Below are 19,022 nucleotides of genomic sequence, written 5' to 3' on the forward strand. Positions count from 1 at the left end.
CAGTGGACTTCCAATGAGCCTTTCACATGACATACACAGGGCTGCAAAAACTTATGGCTGGGTTACTTGAAACCAAAGCATAAGCATTTTCACAGGGGGTGGAGATCTGGAGTGGCAGAACTGATTTGCCATGCTCCACTCTCAGTGATATTCCAGGAGAAACACTCTAGGACAGGAAGTACAAGTCTGGCACCAGAGTTTAGGACTTTTAATTTGTCCCAAAGTTGCTAAAGCAAAAATCATGATAAAACATTCTGCTTTCCTTTATAACCCACCAACGCAAAAACAAAAACAAAAACTCCGTAGGAAAAAAATGGTTTTGTACATGGGAGGAAACAATATAAATTAAAAACTTACAGATAAGGGTTAGCTCTATCACTCATCTCTTTAAAAAGTTTATACGAATATCCAGTCAACACCAACAGGGTTATCTCCCTTGAAATGTTATCTATACAGATTTCCAAGTAGACCACAGGGCTATATACTGTCTTGGAATGTCCTCAGAAGGCTCCGTCACTGAGCAGGTAACAGAGTAAAAACCTCAGAGTCCTTTCTTTCAAATGTAAGAGGGGAAGACAGGGATAGAAGAAACTATTCAAACTTCGTCTTCTTTCCTTGTGGCTTGTGGTCTCCTCCTCCTCTGCCTCCTCAGAAGCCTCCTCGCCCTCCAAAGCCTCCCCAGCCTTGGCCTCCAAATCCACCTCGGCCTCCTGCTCGGCCACCGAAGCCACCTCTGCCTCCTCCTCGGCCACCGAAGCCACCTTCACCCTTAGGCTTGGCCCAGTCCAAAGTAACTTTGTTTCCATCGATTTCGCCATCTTCCATGGCCTCCTTGACAGTTTTGGCCTCTTCCTCGCTGTTGAAGTCTACAAAAACAAACCCCTTAGAGGATCCAGCTTCCCGGTCAGTGACTATCCTTACAGGAATAGAGCCGTCAAACGACTCCTTTTCTGTTTCTTCTGTAGTATCCTCAGATAGACCTTTTTTTTTTTTTTTTGCGGTACGCGGGCCTCTCACTGCTGTGGCCTCTTCCGTTGCGGAGCACAGGCTCCACACGCGCAGGCTCCGGACGCGCAGGCTCAGCGGCCATGGCTCACGGGCCCAGCCGCTCCGCGGCATGTGGGATCTTCCCGGACCGGGGCATGAACCCGTGTTCCCTGCATCAGCAGGCGGACTCTCAACCACTGCGCCACCAGGGAAGCCCCCTCAGATAGACCTTTGACAAACAGAGTTTTGGATGGCTGGCTTCTTGCATTATGTTGTCCCCTGGGTCCTTGCAACTCCAGCCTTATGGCTCTGCCCTCAATTTCCCTTTTATTACATGAATTTAAAGCTTCTTTAGCATCTTCAAATGATGCAAATTCTATAAATGCATACCCTTTAGATGTGCCATTTTGGTTCTGGGGCACTTTGATAAACGTTGCCTCCTCAAATACTTCCTGAAGAGTTTCTTCCATTGCACTATAGGAGAGGTTGCTTAAAACCAGGGTTTTTGATTCACCAGTCCAAGTGCTATTCTTTCCACCTCTATAGTCTTGACTTTGACCTTTCTCTCCAGTATAGTACAGGGAAATGGATCGCCCATCTATCTCTGTTCCCTGCTTTTCTTCCAAGGTTTTCTCTGCATAAGCTTCTGTCCTAGATTCAATATAAGCAATCCCTTTACACTTTCCATCCTTGCTGACTAATCTGATCTCCACAGCATCTTCAAACACTTCTTTTAATTCTTCCTGAGTAACTTTATAAGGAAGATTTTTAGCCAAAAGTGTTCTCGCATCTCGTTCTTTCTTACTGTCTTTCCCCTTTGGTTTTTCTAGTTTAATTTCATTGCCAAAGACTTTTAAACCAGTGAGTTCCAAGGCTTTTTCCAGGTCTTCAGCAGATCCAAAATCCACATAGCCAAACTTCCTAGACACACCAATTCTGACATCAACAACTGCAAGATCATTTTTTGCAAAAAGGTCACTAATACCCGTTTTCATTTCAGGAGCAGATTTACTGAAGTTCAGGTTTCCAACAAAGAGATTGAAAGATGTAGTTGGTTCTGTAGCTTCCACTTTCTGTTTCTTGGCTTCGGGAGCTGCTTTTTGTTTGGCCATTTCCTTCATTCGCTTTCCAGGTGCTTCTTTGACAAGTTCTTCCTCCTCGTCCTCCTCCTCATCGTCCTCCTCCTCATCATCCTCCTCGTCCTCCTCCTCCTCCTCATCTTCCTCGTCATCCTCCTCATCTTCATCTTCAGCAGTGCTCTTTGCCTTCACAGGAGCAGCTTTTGCTGGAGATTTCTTTCCTTTGGCTGGTGCAGTCTCCATAGCTTCTTCTTCAGAGTCATCCTCGTCATCCTCATCATCCTCATCATCATCTTCATCGTCATCCTCATCCTCGTCGTCCTTGTCATCCGAGGCAGGAGCAGCAGCTGCTTTCATCACCGTGGGCTCGAATTCATCCTCCTCCTACTCTTCACTGTCATCTTCATCTTCCTCATCACTGTCTTCCTTCTTGGCATTCTTGCCGTTCTTTGCTCTCTTGGCTGGAGCGGCTGCTCCCTTCTTACCAGGGGTTGCTACCAATGCTTTGCCTGGTGTGGCTCCCTTTTTGCCAGGTGTTGCTACTGCTTTGGCAGGTGTAACTGTCTTCTTGGCTGGCGTAGCGGCTGTCTTTTTACCAGGGGTGACAACTGCTTTCTTTGCCGGTGTGGCAACTGCAACCTTTTTTGTTGGGGAAACCATCATCTTCTTTGCTGGAGTTGTGGTAGACTTTTTGCCTTTTTTCTGAGGAATAACAACCTCTTCTCCACTGCTATCATCCTCTTCATCTTCTGACATTTCCTCATCTTCACTATCTTCTTCTACCTCCTTTGGGGGAGGAGCCATTTTCTTGGGGTCACCTTGATTTTTACCGGCCTTTGCAAGCTTTACCATGATAGCGGCTTAGGACTGCGGACTGTGTGGCGAGCGAGTGGCGCAGATGAGCCCAGAAGAAGCGAAGCAACATCGATGGCAGCCACTGATCGCAGAGCTCGTAAGCTTGGCTGCCAGCTAGAGCTCGAGACTCGACAATTCTTTTCTTAATTTTCTGTATCGTAATTAAAATCTATGACCTAAATCAATTTTTATAAATATGTAATAATGGAATAAACTCAGAGTATTTAAATTATTATTCTTATTGATACATTTTGAGTCATCCATTTCTATAAAGAAAATTCAAATGTATTTTAACTAAATTCTATAAAATTTTACTGCATTCTTGTGCTAAACACTGGGATTGTGAGGCAGGTGTGGAGGTCTTTGCCTTCTTGGAGGTCACAGTTGATGAAGGAAAACATTACATAGGTAATCATGGGACTTCTGAATGCTACAACTGGGGGAAAACAGGCAACTGTAGGAGCATATGAAAATATGATTTAACTTAAACAGAAGAGCCATCACCTCATGACTTAGGAAATGGTCCATTGTGGCCAATAAACTTTTCCACTCACCAGAGTCAGAACTAACTCTTTCTACACAAACCAATTCAGCAGGGCAAGGGCCAACCTAGTTAGCTCTATTGGTAATAGTCTGGAGCTATTGAAGTAGAAATTTTAGTTCCATTTTAGATCACTTGGCTTCCCGCAGGAGGACACTCTCCTCTCTCCCCACCCTACCCTGACTAGCTGCCCCGGTCTCCAGCAAAATGTGTAAAATGGAAACTGCGTATAAGTATATGAATGAGTCGGCATAAACTCTCCTTCACTGGCAAGTCTAAGGAAAAGGTCCTGCTGATTGGGTCAGCAGCTGCATTTGCATGTGACTATGAAACCTATTATTACTCAGACAATACTTGGAAACATCCTTGAATGTAAATAAGAAGTTGAGATAGTGCCAGTTGTTTATTAAAATGCTTTTTAAATATTTGGAGTGAAGAGAAGTGATATTTCATGGAGTCTAGAGCCAGAATTATGTATATTGAAAGCCATGTTAAACTTTTCAAAACTATTCTGCTAAGCAAGAAAATGAAGGTAGACAGGTTTTAATAAAAGCTTTTAGAATGGGCAATCAGAGTATTCCTTACACATGGCAATCAAAAATATCTGTAGATTGAATGAATTACTGCAGAGCTGAATCAGTGGGCTTGGGTTCTTGCCATGTAAAACACCTTATGAAGAACATAGTTTGCCTTATAACAGGATACACAAGATCTAATTGCATGGACAAGATAGCATTTATCTCCATTTTACTCTTGATGCCCACTTTTCAGTGGTCATTTCAGCTTTAACTTCCTCTCAAGGAGAAAGTGATAATATAACAGGATCCTTTCCAGACCATGTTCCCAGATGTTGGTAAGATTATTGGCTTGAAAGAAAGCACACAGCAGCCCTGACTGTAAGTCCCCTGGGCATGAAGTAGCAGCTCTCTGCTGACATGCTGCAGCATGAGGGTAAGAAGCAGCAGAGTATTAAAGGAAGAAGCAGCTGCTTATTCCAAACTGATAATGATCGAGACCCTCTAATACATAAACAGTAAGACAGGGATCACAGGCTTGATCATGTCCTAGATAAAATTCCTAAAAATAAGAGCCTAAATGTCCACCTTATGTCTGGCATTCTGTGTGTCCCTTCAGGGTACATCTTTGTCTGTGGTTTACCTATTTTGGACATATGAATGTCTTGACAGCTGGCAAAAAGCTAGTATTGAGATCAAAATGTTCAAACTGAGAGCAAGAGAATATTTTCAAATGAGTGCTAAATAGTTTCATTCCTCAATCCCTTGTTAGGTCTGTGCCCCTTATCAGCAGAAAGTGACCAGAGCAGTCATTGCCCCTCTTCCCCGAAGACTGAGAAATGATCAAAAAATGGGGGAACTGAAACAGTGAGCAATCAGTCAAATCCATTTCACCTGCATTCACTAATTAAGGTCATCTACAGAAGACTTGCTTGTCCTCCAAGCAGCACCTAAACAATAAGATGTTGCCCCAGTTGTTTTCCAGTAACTGGGGTCAGCTGTGTCTAGTTTGAGCTTAGCTATTAAGACAGGTTAGGACCACTGGCCCTACAAATGGGCATAAGCAAGGGTCCGCTTGGTGATCTTTTGACGTCAGAGGGCATAAAACTCCACCCTCAGGTCATGCTAAGCAACTCCACTTTTAAATGTGCAGAGGACTGTAGCTTAGTTACATCTGCACAGAACTGCGGTTACTGCACCTTTTTCTAATCACCTTTAGCCACGCTCCCCATTCCTCAGACGGCCCTACTTATTTACTCTTTATTCCACAAATACCCTAGCCCTCTGCCCTTGGGAAGGCATATCTGAGATTTGTTCTTCTCTCCTCGCTTTGCTGCCTTGCGAATAAACCCTCTTTCTTTTTTTATTCTTTTTTTTTAACATCTTTATTGGAGTATAATTGCTTTACAATGGTGTGTTAGTTTCTGCATATGCATGTATCCCCATATTTCTTTCCTCTTGGGTCTCCCACCCTCCCACTCTCCCTATCCCACCCCTCTAGGTGATCACAAAGCACCAAGATGATCTCCCTGTGCTATGCGGCTGCTTTCCATTAGCTATTTTACATTTCGTAGTATATATAAGTCCATGTCATTCTCTCACTTCATCCCAGCTTACCCTTCACCCTCCCCATGTTCTCAAGTCCATTCTCTAGTAGGTCTGTGTCTTTATTCCTGTCCTGTCCCTAGGTTCTTCATAACCACTTTTTTTTGTTTGTTTTAGATTCCATATATATGTGTTAGCATACAGTATTTGTTTTTCTCTTTCTGACTTATTTCACTCTGTATGACAGACTCTATCTAGGTCCATCCACCTCACTACAAATAACTCAGTTTCACTTCTTTATATGGCTGAGTAATATTCCATTGTATATATGTGCCACATCTTCTTTGTCCAATCATCTGTTGATGGACACATAGGTTGATTCCATGTCCTAGCTATTGTAAATAGAGCTGCAATGAACATTGTGGTACATGACAGTTTTTGAATTATGGTTTTTCTCAGGGTATATGCTCAGTAATGGGATTGCTGGGTCATATGGTAGTTCCATTTTTAGTTTTTTAAGGAACCTCCATACTATTCTCCATAGTGGCTGTATCAATTTACATTCTCACAAACAGTGCAAGAGGGTTCCCTCTTCTCCACACCCTATCCAGCATTTATTGTTTGTAGATATTTTGATGATGGCTGTTCTGACTGGTGTGAGGTGATACCTCATCGTAGTTTTGACTTGCATTTCTCTAGTGATTAGTGATGTTGAGCATTCTTTCATGTGTTTGTTGGCAATCTGTATATCTCCATTGGAGAAATGTCTATTTAGGTCTTCTGCCCATTTTTGGATTGGGCTGTTTGGTTTTTGATATTGAGCTGCAAGAGCTGCTTCTAAATTTTGGAGATTAATCCTTTGTCAGTTGCTTCACTTGCAAATATTTTCTCCCATTCTGAGGGTTGTCTTTTCGTCTTGTTTATGGTTTCCTTTGCTAGGCAAAAATTTTAAGTTTAATTAGGTCTCATTTGTTTCTTCTTGTTTTTATTCCCATTTCTCTAGGAGGTGGGTCAAAAAGGATCTTGCTGTGATTTATGTCATAGAGTGTTCTACCTATGTTTTCCTCTAAGAGTTTGATAGTGTCTGGCCTTACATTTAGGTCTTTAGTCCATATTGAGTTTATTTTTCTGTATGATGTTACGGAGTGTTCTAATTTCATTAATTTACATGTAGCTGTCCAGTTTTCCTAGCACCATTTATTGAAGAGGCTATCTTTTCTCCATTGTATATTCTTGCCTCCTTTATCAAAGATAAGGTGACCATATGTGTGTGGGTTTATCTCTGGGCTTTCTATCCTGTTCCATTAATCTATATTTCTGTTTTTGTGCCAGTACCAAACTTTCTTGATTACTGTGGCTTTCTAGTATAGTCTGAAGTCAGGGAGCATGATTCCTCCAGCTCCGTTTTTCTTTCTCAAGATTGCTTTGGCTATTCGGGGTCTTTTCTGTTTCCATACAAATTGTGAAATGTTTTGTTCTAGTTCTGTAAAAAATGACAGTGGTAGTTTGATAGGGATTGCATTGAATCTGTAGATTGCTTTAGGTAGTATAGTCATTTTCACAATGTTGATTCTTCCAATCCAAGAATATGGTATATCTCTCCATCTGTTTGTATCATCTTTAATTTCTTTCATCAGTATCTTACAGTTTTCTGCATAAAGGTCTTTTGTCTCCTTAGGTAGGTTTATTCCTAGGTATTTTATTCTTTTTGTTGCAATGGTAAATGGGAGTGTTTCCTTAATTTTTCTTTCAGATATTTCATCATTAGTGTATAGGACTGCAAGAGATTTCTGTGCATTAATTTTGTATCCTGCTACTTTACCAAATTCATTGATTAGCTCTAGTAGTTTTCTGGTAGCATCTTTAAGATTCTCTATGTAGAGTATCATGTCATCTGCAAACAGTGACAGCTTTACTTCTTCTTTTCCAATTTGGATTCCTTTTATTTCTTTTTCTTCTCTGATTGTTGTGGCTAAAACTTCCAAAACAATGTTGAATAATAGTGGTGAGAGTGGGCAACTTTGTCTTGTTCCTGATCTTAGTGGAAATGGTTTCAGTTTTTCACCATTGAGAACAATGTTGGCTGTGGGTTTGTCATATATGGCCTTTATTATGTTGCGGTAAGTTCTCTCTATGCCTACTTTCTTCAGGGTTTTTATCATAAATGGGTGTTGTATTTTGTCAAAAGCTTTTTCTGCATCTATTGAGATGATCATATGGTTTTTTGTCTTCAATTTGTTAATATGGTGTATCACATTGATTGATTTCCATATATTGAAGAATCCTTGCATTCCTGAGTGAAACCCCACTTGATCATGGTATATGATCCTTTGAATATGCTGTTGGATTCTGTTTGCTAGTATTTTGTTGAGGATTTTTGCATCTATGTTCATCAGTGATATTGGTCTGTAGTTTTCCTTCTTTGTGACATCTTTGTCTGGTTTTGGTATCAGGGTGATGGTGCCTTGTAGAATGAGTTTGGGAGTGTTCCTCCCTCTGCTATATTTTGGAAGAGTTTGAGAAGGATAGGTGTTAGCTCTTCTCTAAATGTTTGATAGAATTCGCCTGTGAAGCCATCCGGACCTTCGCTTTTGTTTGTTGGAAGATTTTTAATCGCAGTTTCAATTTCATTACTTGTGATTGGTCAGTTCATAGTTTCTATTTCCTCCTGGTTCAGTCTCAGAAGGTTGTACTTTTCTAAGTATTTGTCCGTTTCTTCCAGGTTGTCCATTTTATTGGCATAGAGTTGCTTGTAGTAATCTCTCATGATCCTTTGTATTTCTGCAGTGTCAGTTGTGACTTCTACTTTTTCATTTCTAATTCTATTGATTTGAGTCTTCTCTCTTTTTTTCTTGATTAGTATGGCTATTGGTTTATCAATTTTGTTTATCTTCTTGAAGACCAGCTTTTAGTTTTATTGATCTTTGCTATTGTTTTCCTCATTTCTTTTTCATTTATTTCTGCTCTGATCTTTATGATTTCTCTCCTTCTGCTAACTTTGGGGTTTTTGGTTCTTCTTTCTCTAATTGCTTTAGGTGAAAGGTTAGGTTTATTTGAGATGTTTCTCGTTTATTAAGGTAAGATTGTATTGCTATAAACTTCCCTCCTGGAACTGCTTTTGCTGCATCCCATAGGTTTTGGGTCATTGTGTTTTCATTGTCATTTGTTTCTAGGTTTTTGTTTTGTTTTGTTTTTCTTTTTGCAGTACATGGGCCTCTCACTGTTGTGGCCTCTCCCGTTGCAGAGCACAGGCTCTGGACGTGCGGGCTCAGCAGCCATGGCTCATGGGCCTAGCTGCTCCGCAACATGTGGGATCTTCCCAGACCGGGACACGAACCCTTGTCCCCTGCATTGGCAGACGGACTCTCAACCACTGCGCCACCAGGGAAGCCCTGCTTCTAGGTATTTTTTGATTTCCTCTTTGATTTCTTCAGTGATCTCTTGGTTATTAAGTAGTGTATTCTTTAGCCTCCATGTGTTTGTATTTTTTGCAGATTTTTTCCTGCAATTGATATCTACTCTCATAGTGTTGTGGTCGGAAAAGATACTTGATACGATTTCTATTTTCTTTCAATCTTGTTTAATGTGTCATTTAAAGCTTGTGTTTCTTTATTTATTTTCATTTTGGATGATCTGTCCATTGGTGAAAGTGGGGTGTTAAAGTCCCCTACTATGATTGTGTTACTGTCGATTTCCCCTTTTATGGCTGTTAGCATTTGCCTTGTGTATTGAGGGGCTCCTATGTTGGGTGTATAAATATTTACAGTTGTTATACCTTCTTCTTGGATCAATCCCTTCATCATGATATAGTATCCTTCTTTGTCTCTTGTACTAGTTTTTATTTTAAAGTCTATTTTGCCTGATATGAGAATTGCTACTCCAGCTTTCTTTTGATTTCCATTTGCATGGAATATCTTTTTCCATCCCCTCACTTTCAGTCTGTATGTGTCCCTAGGTCTGACATGGGTCTCTTGTAGACAGCATGCCTATGGGTCTTGTTTTTGTATCCATTCAGTCAGTCTATGTCTTTTGGTGAGAGCATTTAAACCATTTACATTTAAGGTAATTATCGATATGTATGTTCCTATTACCATTTTCTTAATTGTTTTGAGTTTGTTATTTTATGTCTTTTCCTTCTCTTGTGTTTCCTGCCTAGAGAATTCCTTTAGCATTTGTTGTAAAGCTGGTTTGGTGCTGCTGAATTCTCTAAGGTTTTGCCTTTCTGTAAAGGTTTTAATTTCTCTGTCGAATCTGAATGAGATCCTTGCTGGGTAGGGTAATCTTGGTTGTAGGTTTTTCCCTTTCATCACTTTAAATATGTTCTGACACTCCTTTCTGGCTTGCAGCATTTATACTGAAAGAGCAGCTGTTAACCTTATGTGGATTCACTTGTATGTTACTTGTTGTTTTTCCCTTGCTGCTTTTAATATGTTTTCTTTGTATTTTATTTTTGATAGTTTGATTAATATGTTTCTTGGTGTGTTTCTCCTTGGATTTATCCTGTATGGGACTCTCTGTGCTTCCTGGACTTGATTAACTATTTCCTTTCCCGTATTAGGGAAGTTTTCAACTATAATCTCTTCAAATATTTTCTCAGCCCCTTTCTTTTTCTCTTCTTCTGGGAACCCTATTATTTGAATGTAGGTACATTTAATGTGGGCCCAGAGTTCTCTGAGACTGTCCTCAATTCTTTTCATTCTTTTTTCTATATTCTGCTCTGTGGTAGTTATTTCCACTATTTTATCTTCCAGATCTCTTATTTGTTTTTCTGCCTCAGTTATTCTGCTATTGATTCCTTCTAGAGAATTTTTAATTTCATTTATTGTGTTCTTCATCATTGTTTGTTTGCTCTTTAGTTCTTCTAGTTCCTTGTTAAACATTTCTTATATTTTCTCCATTGTATTTCCAAGATTTTGGATCATCTTTACTATCATTATTCTGAATTCTTTTTCAAGTAGACTGCCTATTTCCTCTTCACTTGTTAGGTCTGGTGGGTATTTACCTTGCCCCTTCATCTTCCGTGTGTTTCTCTGCCTACTCATTTTGCTTCACTTACTGTGTTTGGGGTCTCCTTTTCACAGGCTGCAGTTTTGTAGTTCTTGTTGTTTTCGGTGTCTGCCCCCAGCAGCTATGGTTGGTTCAGTGGGTTGTGTAAGCTTCCTGGTGGAGAGGACTTGTGCCTGTGTTCTGGTGAATGAGGCTGGATCTTGTCTTTCTGGTGGGCAGGACCATGTCTGGTGTGTTTTGGGATGTCTGTGACCTTATGTTCATTTTAGGCAGCCTTTCTGCTAGTGAGTGGGGTTGTGTTCCTGTCTTGCTAGTTGTTTGGCATAGGGTGCCCAGCACTGTAGCTTGCTGGTCATTGAGTGGAGCTGGGTCTTGTAATTCAGATGGAGATCTCTGGGAGATTTTCACCATTTGATATTGCCTGGAGCTGGGAGGTCTCTGGTGGACTAATGTCCTGAACTTGGCTCTCCCACCTCAAAGGCACGGTCTTGACACCTGGCCGGAGCACCAAGACCCTGTCATTCACACAGCAACTCGGCTCACTCTCCAGTTCTAAACCCTCTCTTGCAAACATCAGCATCTCAGCATTTTGGCTTCATGCACATCTGGTTAAACAAACCTGGTTTGGTAACAATTTCTATTATGACACTTCTCTCTCCTTCATGAACAATAACCCTTAGGGAAACGGGATTTTCTTCTGCCAGACGAGCTCAGCCAGGGCCTTTTAATCCATCTAATAGCCTTGATTTCCAAAAGAGGAAGAATTGTGTTCTCAATCTTTTTCCAGGGGTTATAACTCAGGAGAAGAGTATTTGACTGCAATCTTTCTCTTCCTGGAAGACTAAATAACCCCTTATTCAAATCCCCCACTACTCCTGGAACTGCATTCTACTTTCACAAACTAAAGAATGGTTAGGAATTCTATGACAAACAAAGAATATTGCCCTGTTACACACCTACCCTGGAATATTGGATATTTGTTTGGTGTGTTTTGTTCTTATAGAATCATAGCTAAAAGCATTTCAAATAAATATTCCCAAAACAAAGCCAATCTGCTTCAACGTGACTTGTAATCTCCTCTGGTAAGCAAAGCAGTCACTCATAACTTTTATACTGCAATTTTCTTGGAAAACGTTATAAAAAAGCCACCTCCCCCACCCCAGTTTTGTTCTGCTTGCTGGGTATTCCAATGTACAGGGTGACATTTAAAAACCTCCTGATTAGTTGTACATGTCAAACTGAATCCACTTAATTTCTTATTTTGTCTTTACCTAGAGTACGAATCTACAGGAAACTGTGTCCCTTTCCTTCCTTCATCTCCTTTTCTTTGTGTATGAGTCTTCTCAGGCTGCCATAATAAAATATCATAGACTGGGTGACTTAGAAATTTATTGTTCATGGTTGTGGAGACTGGAAGTCCCAGATCAAGTCCAGCAGGGTTTGGTTTCTGGTGGGAAATCTCTTCCCAGCTTATGGTTGGCCACCTCCTCACTATGGCCTCACATGGCCTTTCCTCTCAGCACATACAGAAAGAGAGACATCACTCTCTCTTCCTCTTCTTATGAGGCCACCAATCCTATGGAATTAGGGCCCCACACTTCTGGCCTCATTTAACCTCAGTTACCTCATAAAGTCCCTATCTCTCAGTATAGTAACATTGGGGGACTTCAACATATGAATTTTGGAAGGACACAGTGCAGTCCATAGCACCTTCCTTATGTCTTCACTATCCCCCGAATTCAATGTTTCATTCCTGTGACTGTTGATAAACTTTTCATAGCAATACACTTATTCAATATCTAAATGCTAGGAGGTAAGGATGATGACAGACTAGGACATGATATTACTGTCATTAACAAATTGCAATCATCTCAAGGATGTTACTTCCTTCTTACCAGAAAGAACACAAATAAACTAGTATCAGCCTAAGAACATGCTCCCTCTCCTGCATTTATTCTTATTAAACCAAAGAAGTTAAAGTCAGAAAAAAAATAAGGTCAAAATAAAGGAGAAACTGCAAGCACATTACTGGTATCTAAACTTCCAGTTGATGAGCAAAACCACAGCCAGAGAACTGCCTGTAACCTCAGGACCTCTGGCTCAAGCAGAATTGATCAATAAGCAGATGAGTACATTTTTCTATTTTCATTTCAAGAAATGTTAGTTCCTAGGGTCATAAGAAATTTAATTTTAAATATTCAATATAATGGTAGATTGCTATAAACTAATATAGTCTCATCAATAAACACAATTATGCTTTGATTAATTTATGATCCATTTTTCTAAAAATTTAGAAAATTGATTATTACCAAACTTTACAGAAAAGAAAAATACAACATTATCATTGGGAAAATTCACAAGAGCCACGTTACATAAGTTTTACTTCCTGAGATTTGTCCTGACAATAAATTCTAGTTAGCAGCAAACTTCTTTCTAAATAATATCATTTAATGAAGTTCAAAGAGCAGAAAATTAAATTACATCAAATAAGCTTTCAATAGTAAGACAAAGCTTATTTTATAAGTTCTTCATCTAAAAACATATCTATAATGCATACGAGAGCTTGGTTATATTGCCAACCTGGAACTTTAAACAGGAGTATCTGCCTGCATGACACTATAATTAAAATTTTTCTATAGTCCAAATTGCTTATTGGAGGTCTCCAGCAGAACTAAGTAACATCTTCTTCGGGCTAAAGACTATATTCATAAATGTCAATGTGTAGCCATTTTTTCTATTGACTCTCTCTTGACCTCATGCTGTGGATAAATAAATGTAACCTCACTGTATCATGAAGTAACTGCTATTTGTTGAATACTATATACATACATACAGGTATAAATATACACTATGTATATTTACCTATATATATATATATACACACATTTATAGATATATACAGATGTATTAATATATATGTATACATACATATAATTTAATTTTCTCAACAGCTCTGTTGTGTAGGAATCAACCATTATCTTAATTATTGGTCGGGGAAACTGACACTTAGGCAGTAAATGGTGGATCTGAGCCCCAAATCTGGTTAGGTTACCTTCAAAATTTGGACTTCCCCATTTTCCTTCAGTGCTTTTCACTATGCTTGTTATAAGTTTGACAATGTTCTAGGGTCTGTGGAGGGTTTAAAAGAAGGATAAAGAATTTTCAGTATTTTGAACAAATTTTAAACTTTGTTTTGATAACAAGATAAATCTTATGAAACTATAATAAAGAATTACAATATCTAAAAGCTTTTGGATGCTTTATGTCAGGCACTGTCCTAAACTCTTTTTTGTTTGTTTGTTTGTTTGTTTGTTTATACTGCAGGCTCTTACTAGTCATCAATTTTATAAACATCAGTGTATACATGTCTATCACAATCACCCAATTCAGCACACCACCATCCTCACGCCACAGCGGTTTTCCCCCCTTGGTGTCCATACGTTTGTTCTCTACATCTGTGTCTCAACTTCTGCCCTGCAAACCGGTTCATCTGTACCATTTTTCTAGGTTCCACATACATGCATTAATATACGATATTTGTTTTTCTCTTTCTGACTTACTTCACTCTGTATGACAGTCTCTAGATACATCCATGTCTCAACAAATGACTCAATTTCGATCCTTTTTAAGGCTGAGTAATATTCCACTGTACATATTTACCACATCTTCTTTATCCATTCATCTGTTGATGGGCATTTAGGTTGCTTCCGTGACCTGGTTATTGTAAACAGTGCTGCAATCAACATTGGGGTGCATGTGTCTTTTGAATTATGGTTTTTTCTAGGTATATTCTCAGTAGTGGGATTGCTGTATCATATGGTAATCCTCTTTTTAGATTTTTAAGGAACCTCCATACTGTTCTCCATAGTGGTTGTATCAATTTACATTCCCACCAACAGTACAAGAGGGTTCCTTTTTCTCCACACCCTCTCCAGCATTTGTTGTTTGTACATTTTCTGATGATGTGCATTCTAACTGGTGTGAGGTGATACCTCATTGTAGTTTTTATTTACAATTCTCTAATAATTAGTGATGTTCAGCAGTTTTTCATGTGTTTGTTGGCAATCTGTATGTCTTCTTTGGAGAAATGCCTATTTAGGTCTTCTGGCCATTTTTGGATTGTGCTGTTTGTTTCTTTAATATTGAGCTGCATGAGCTGTTTATATATTTTGGAGATTAATCCTTGGTATGTTGATTCATTTGCAAATATTTTCTCCCATTCTGAGGGTTGTCTTTTGGTCTTGTTTATGGTTTCCTTTGCTGTGCAAAAGCTTTGAAGTTTCGTTTGGTCCCATTTGTTTACTTTTGCTTTTATTTCCATTACTCTAGGAGGTGGATCCAAAAAGATCTAGCTGTGATTTATGTCAAAGAGTGTTCTTCTTATGTTTTCCTCTAAGAGTTTTATAGTATCTTGTCTTACATTTCAGTCTCGAATCCATTTTGAGTTTATTTTTGTGTATGGTGTTAGGGAGTATTCTAATTTCATTCTTTTACATGTAGCTGTCCAGTTTTCCCAGCACCACTTATTGAATAGACTGTCTTTTCTCCATTGTATATCTTTGCCTCCTTTGTCATAGATTAGTTGACCATAGGTGTGTGAGTTTATCTCTGGGCTTTCTATCTTGTTCCATTGATCTATGTTCCTGTTTTTGTGCCAGTACCATATTGTCTTGAATACTGTAGCTTTGTAGTATAGCCTGACGTCAGGGAGTCTGATTCCTCCAACTCTGTTTTTTTTCCCTCAAGACTGCTTCGGCTATTCGGGGTCTTTTGTGTCTCCATACAAATTTTAAGATGATTTGTTCTAGTTCCATAAAACATGACATTGGTAATTTGATAGGGATTGCATTGAATCTGTAGATTGCTTTGGGTAGTATAGTCATTTTCACAATATTGATTCTTCCAATCAAAGAACGTGGTATATCTCTCCATCTGTTGCTATCATCTTTAATTTCCTTCATCAGTGTCTTATAGTTTTCTGCATACAGGTCTTTTGTCTCCCTATGTAAGTTTATTCCTAGTTATTTTATTCTTTTTGTTGCAATGGTAAATGGGAGTGTTTCCTTAATTTTGCTTGATTAATTAATTAATTTTGCTTGACTAATGATTTTTCATCATTAGTATATAGGAATGCAAGAGATTTCCGTGCATTAATTTTGTATCCTGCAACTTTACCAAATTCATTGATTAGCTCTAGTCGTTTTCTGGTGGCATTTTTAGGATTCTCTATGTATAGTATCATGTCATCTGCAAACAGTGACAGTTTTACTTCTTCTTTTCCAATTTGTATTCCTTTTATTTCTTTTTCTTCTCTGATTGCCGTGGCTAGGACTTCTAAAACTATGTTGAATAATAGTGGTGAGAGTGGACATCCTTGTCTCATTCCTGATCTTACAGAAAATGTTTTCAGTTTTTCACCATTGAGAATGATGTTTGCTGTGGGTTTGATATATATTGCCTTTATTATGTTGAGGTGGGTTCCCTCTATGCCCACTTTCTGGAGAGTTTTTATCATAAATGGGTGTTGATTTTGTCAAAAACTTTTTCTGCATCTATTGAGATGATCATATGGTTTTTCTTCTTCAGTTTGTTAATATGGTGTATCACATTGATTGATTTGCATATATTGAAGAATCCTTGCATCCCTGGGGTAAATCCCACTTGATCATGGTGTATGATCCTTTTAATGTGTTGTTGGATTCTGTTTGCTACTATTTTGTTGAGGATTTTTGCATCTATATTCATCAGTGATATTAGTCGATAATTTTCTTTTTTTGTAGTATCTTTGTCTGGTTTTGGTATCAGGGTGATGGTGTCCTCAGAGGACGAGTTTGGGAGTGTTCCTTCTTCTGCAATTTTTTGGAAGAGTTTGAGAAGGATGGGTGTTAGCTCTTCTCTACATGTTTGATAGAATTCACCTGTGAAGCCATCTGGTCCAGCACTTTTGTTTGTTGGAAGATTTTTAGTCACAGTTTCAATTTCATTACTTGTGATTGGTCTGTTCATATTTTCTGTTTCTTCCTGGTTCAGTCTCAGAAGGTTATAGGTTTCTAAGAAGTGGTCCATTTATTCCAGGTTGTCCATTTTATTGGCACAGAGTTTCTTGTAGTAGTCTCTTAGGATGCGTTGTATTTCTGCAGTGTCTGTTGTAACTTCTCCTATTTCATTTCTAATTTTATTGACTTGCGTCCTCTCCCTCTTTTTCTTGATGATTCTGACTAATGGTTTATCAATTTTGTTTATCTTCTCAAAGAACCAGCTTTTAATTTTATTGATCTTTGTTATTGTTTCCTTCATTTCAGTAACATTGTTACTGTTTTCTTTGTTTCTATTTCATTTATTTCTGCTCTGATCTTTATGATTTCTTTCTTTCTGCTAACTTTGGGTTTTGTTTGTTCTTCTTTCTCTAGTTCCTTTAGGTGTATGGTTAGATTGTTTATTTACAATTTTTCTTGTTTCTTGAGGTAGGCTTATATAGCTATAAACTTCCCTCTTAGAACTGCTTTTGCTGCATCCCATAGGTTTTGGACTGTCGTGTTTTCATTGTCATTTGTCTCTAGGTATTTTTTGATTTCCTCTTTGATTTCTTCAGTGATCTCTTGGTTATTTAGTAACATATTGTTTAGCCACCATGTGTTTGAGTTTTTTACATTTTTTCCCTGGAATTCATTTCGAATCTCATAGCATTGTGGTCAGAAAAGATGCTTGATGTGACTTCAGTTTTCTTAAATTTACTGAGGCTTGATTTGTGACCCAAGATGTGATCTATCCCAGAGAATGTTCCATTTGCACTTGAGAAGTGTAACCTGCCGTTTTGGGTTGGAATGTCCTATAAATATCAATTAAATCTATGTGGTCTATTTCCTTTTTTTTTTTTTCTTCCCGAACGCGGGCCCCTCACTGTTGTGGCCTCTCCCATTGTGGAGCACAGGTTCCGTATGTGCAGGCTCAGCAGCCATGGCTCACGGACCCAGCCACTCCGTGGCATGTGGGATCTTTCCGGACCGGAGCACGAACCCGTGTCCCTTGCATCGGCAGGAGGACTCTCAACCACTGCACCACCAGGGAAGCCCTATGTGGTGTATTGTGTCATTTAAAGCTTCTGTTTCCTTATTCATTTTCTGTTTGGATGATCTGTCCATTGGCGTAAGTGAGGTGTTAAAGTCCCCTACTATTATTGAGTTACTGTTAATTTCCTCTTTTATAGCTGTTAGCAGTTGCCTTATGTATTGAGGTGCTCCTATGTTGGGTGCATATATATTTATAATTGTTATATCTTCTTCTTGGATTGATCCCTTGATCATTATGTAGTGTCCTTCCTTGTCTCTTGTAACATTCTTTATTTTAAAGTCTATTTTACCTGATATGAGTATTGCTACTCCAGCTTTCTTTTGATTTCCATTTGCATGGAATATCTTTTCCCATCCCCTCACTTTCAGTCTGTATGTGTCCGTAGGTCTGAAGTGTGTCTCTTGTAGACAGCATATATATGGGTCTTGTTTTTGTATCCATTCATCAAGCCTGTGTCTTTTGGTTGGAGCATTTAATCCATTCTCGTTTAAGGTAATTATTGATATGTATGCTCCTGTGACCATTTTCTTAATTGTTTTGGGTTTGTTTTTGTAGGCCCTTTTCTTCTCTTGTGTTTCCCACTTAGAGAAGTTCCTTTAGCATTTGTTGTAGAGTTGGTTTGGTGGTGCTAAATTCTCTTAACTTTTGCTTTTCTGTAAAGCTTTTGATTTCTCCACCAAATCTGAATAAGATCCATGCCGGGTAGAGTCATCTTGGTTGTAGGTTCTTCCCTTTCATCACTTTAAGTATATCATGACACTCCCTTCTGGATCATAGAATTTCTGCTGAGAAATCAGCTGTTAACCTTATAGGAGTTCCCTTGTATATTATTTTTCGTTTTTCCTTTGCTGCTTTCAATAATTTTTCTTTGTGTTTAATTTTTGCCAATTTGATTACTATGTGTGTCAGTGTGTTTCTCCTTGGGTTTATCCTGTATGGGACTCTCTGTGCTTCCTGGACTTGATTGACTATTTCCTTTCCCATGTTAGGGAAGTTTTCGACTATAATCTCTTCAAATATTTTCTCTGGTCCGTTCTCTCTCTCTTCTCCTTCTGGGACCCCTATAGTGCGAATGTTGTTGTGTTCAATGTTGTCCCAGAGGTCTCTTAGGCTGTCTTCATTTCTTTTCATTCTTTATTCTTTAGTCTGTTCCGTAGCAGTGAATTCCACTATTCTGTCTTCCAGGTCACTTATCCGTTCTTCTGACTCAGTTATTCTGCTATTGATTCCTTCTAGTGTAGTTTTCATTTTAGTTATTGTATTGTTCATCTCTGTTTGTTTGTTCTTTAATTTTTCTAGGTCTTTGCTAAACATTTCCTGCATCTTCTCGATCTTTGCCTCCATTTTTTTTCTGAGGTCCTGGATCATCTTCACTATCATTATTCTGAATTCTCTTTCAGGAATGTTGCCTATCTCCATTTC

The 19,022-nt window shown here is 38.8% G+C and overlaps 1 pseudogene; it reads right to left on the reverse strand.

The window, feature by feature from the left end:
- Positions 1–306: 306 nt before the first annotated feature.
- Positions 307–3,044, reverse strand: LOC115843330 (nucleolin-like; annotated as a pseudogene).
- Positions 3,045–19,022: the final 15,978 nt, after the last annotated feature.

This window comes from Globicephala melas, chromosome 17 (genome assembly GCF_963455315.2).
Source record: "Globicephala melas chromosome 17, mGloMel1.2, whole genome shotgun sequence".
NCBI lineage: Eukaryota > Metazoa > Chordata > Mammalia > Artiodactyla > Delphinidae > Globicephala > Globicephala melas.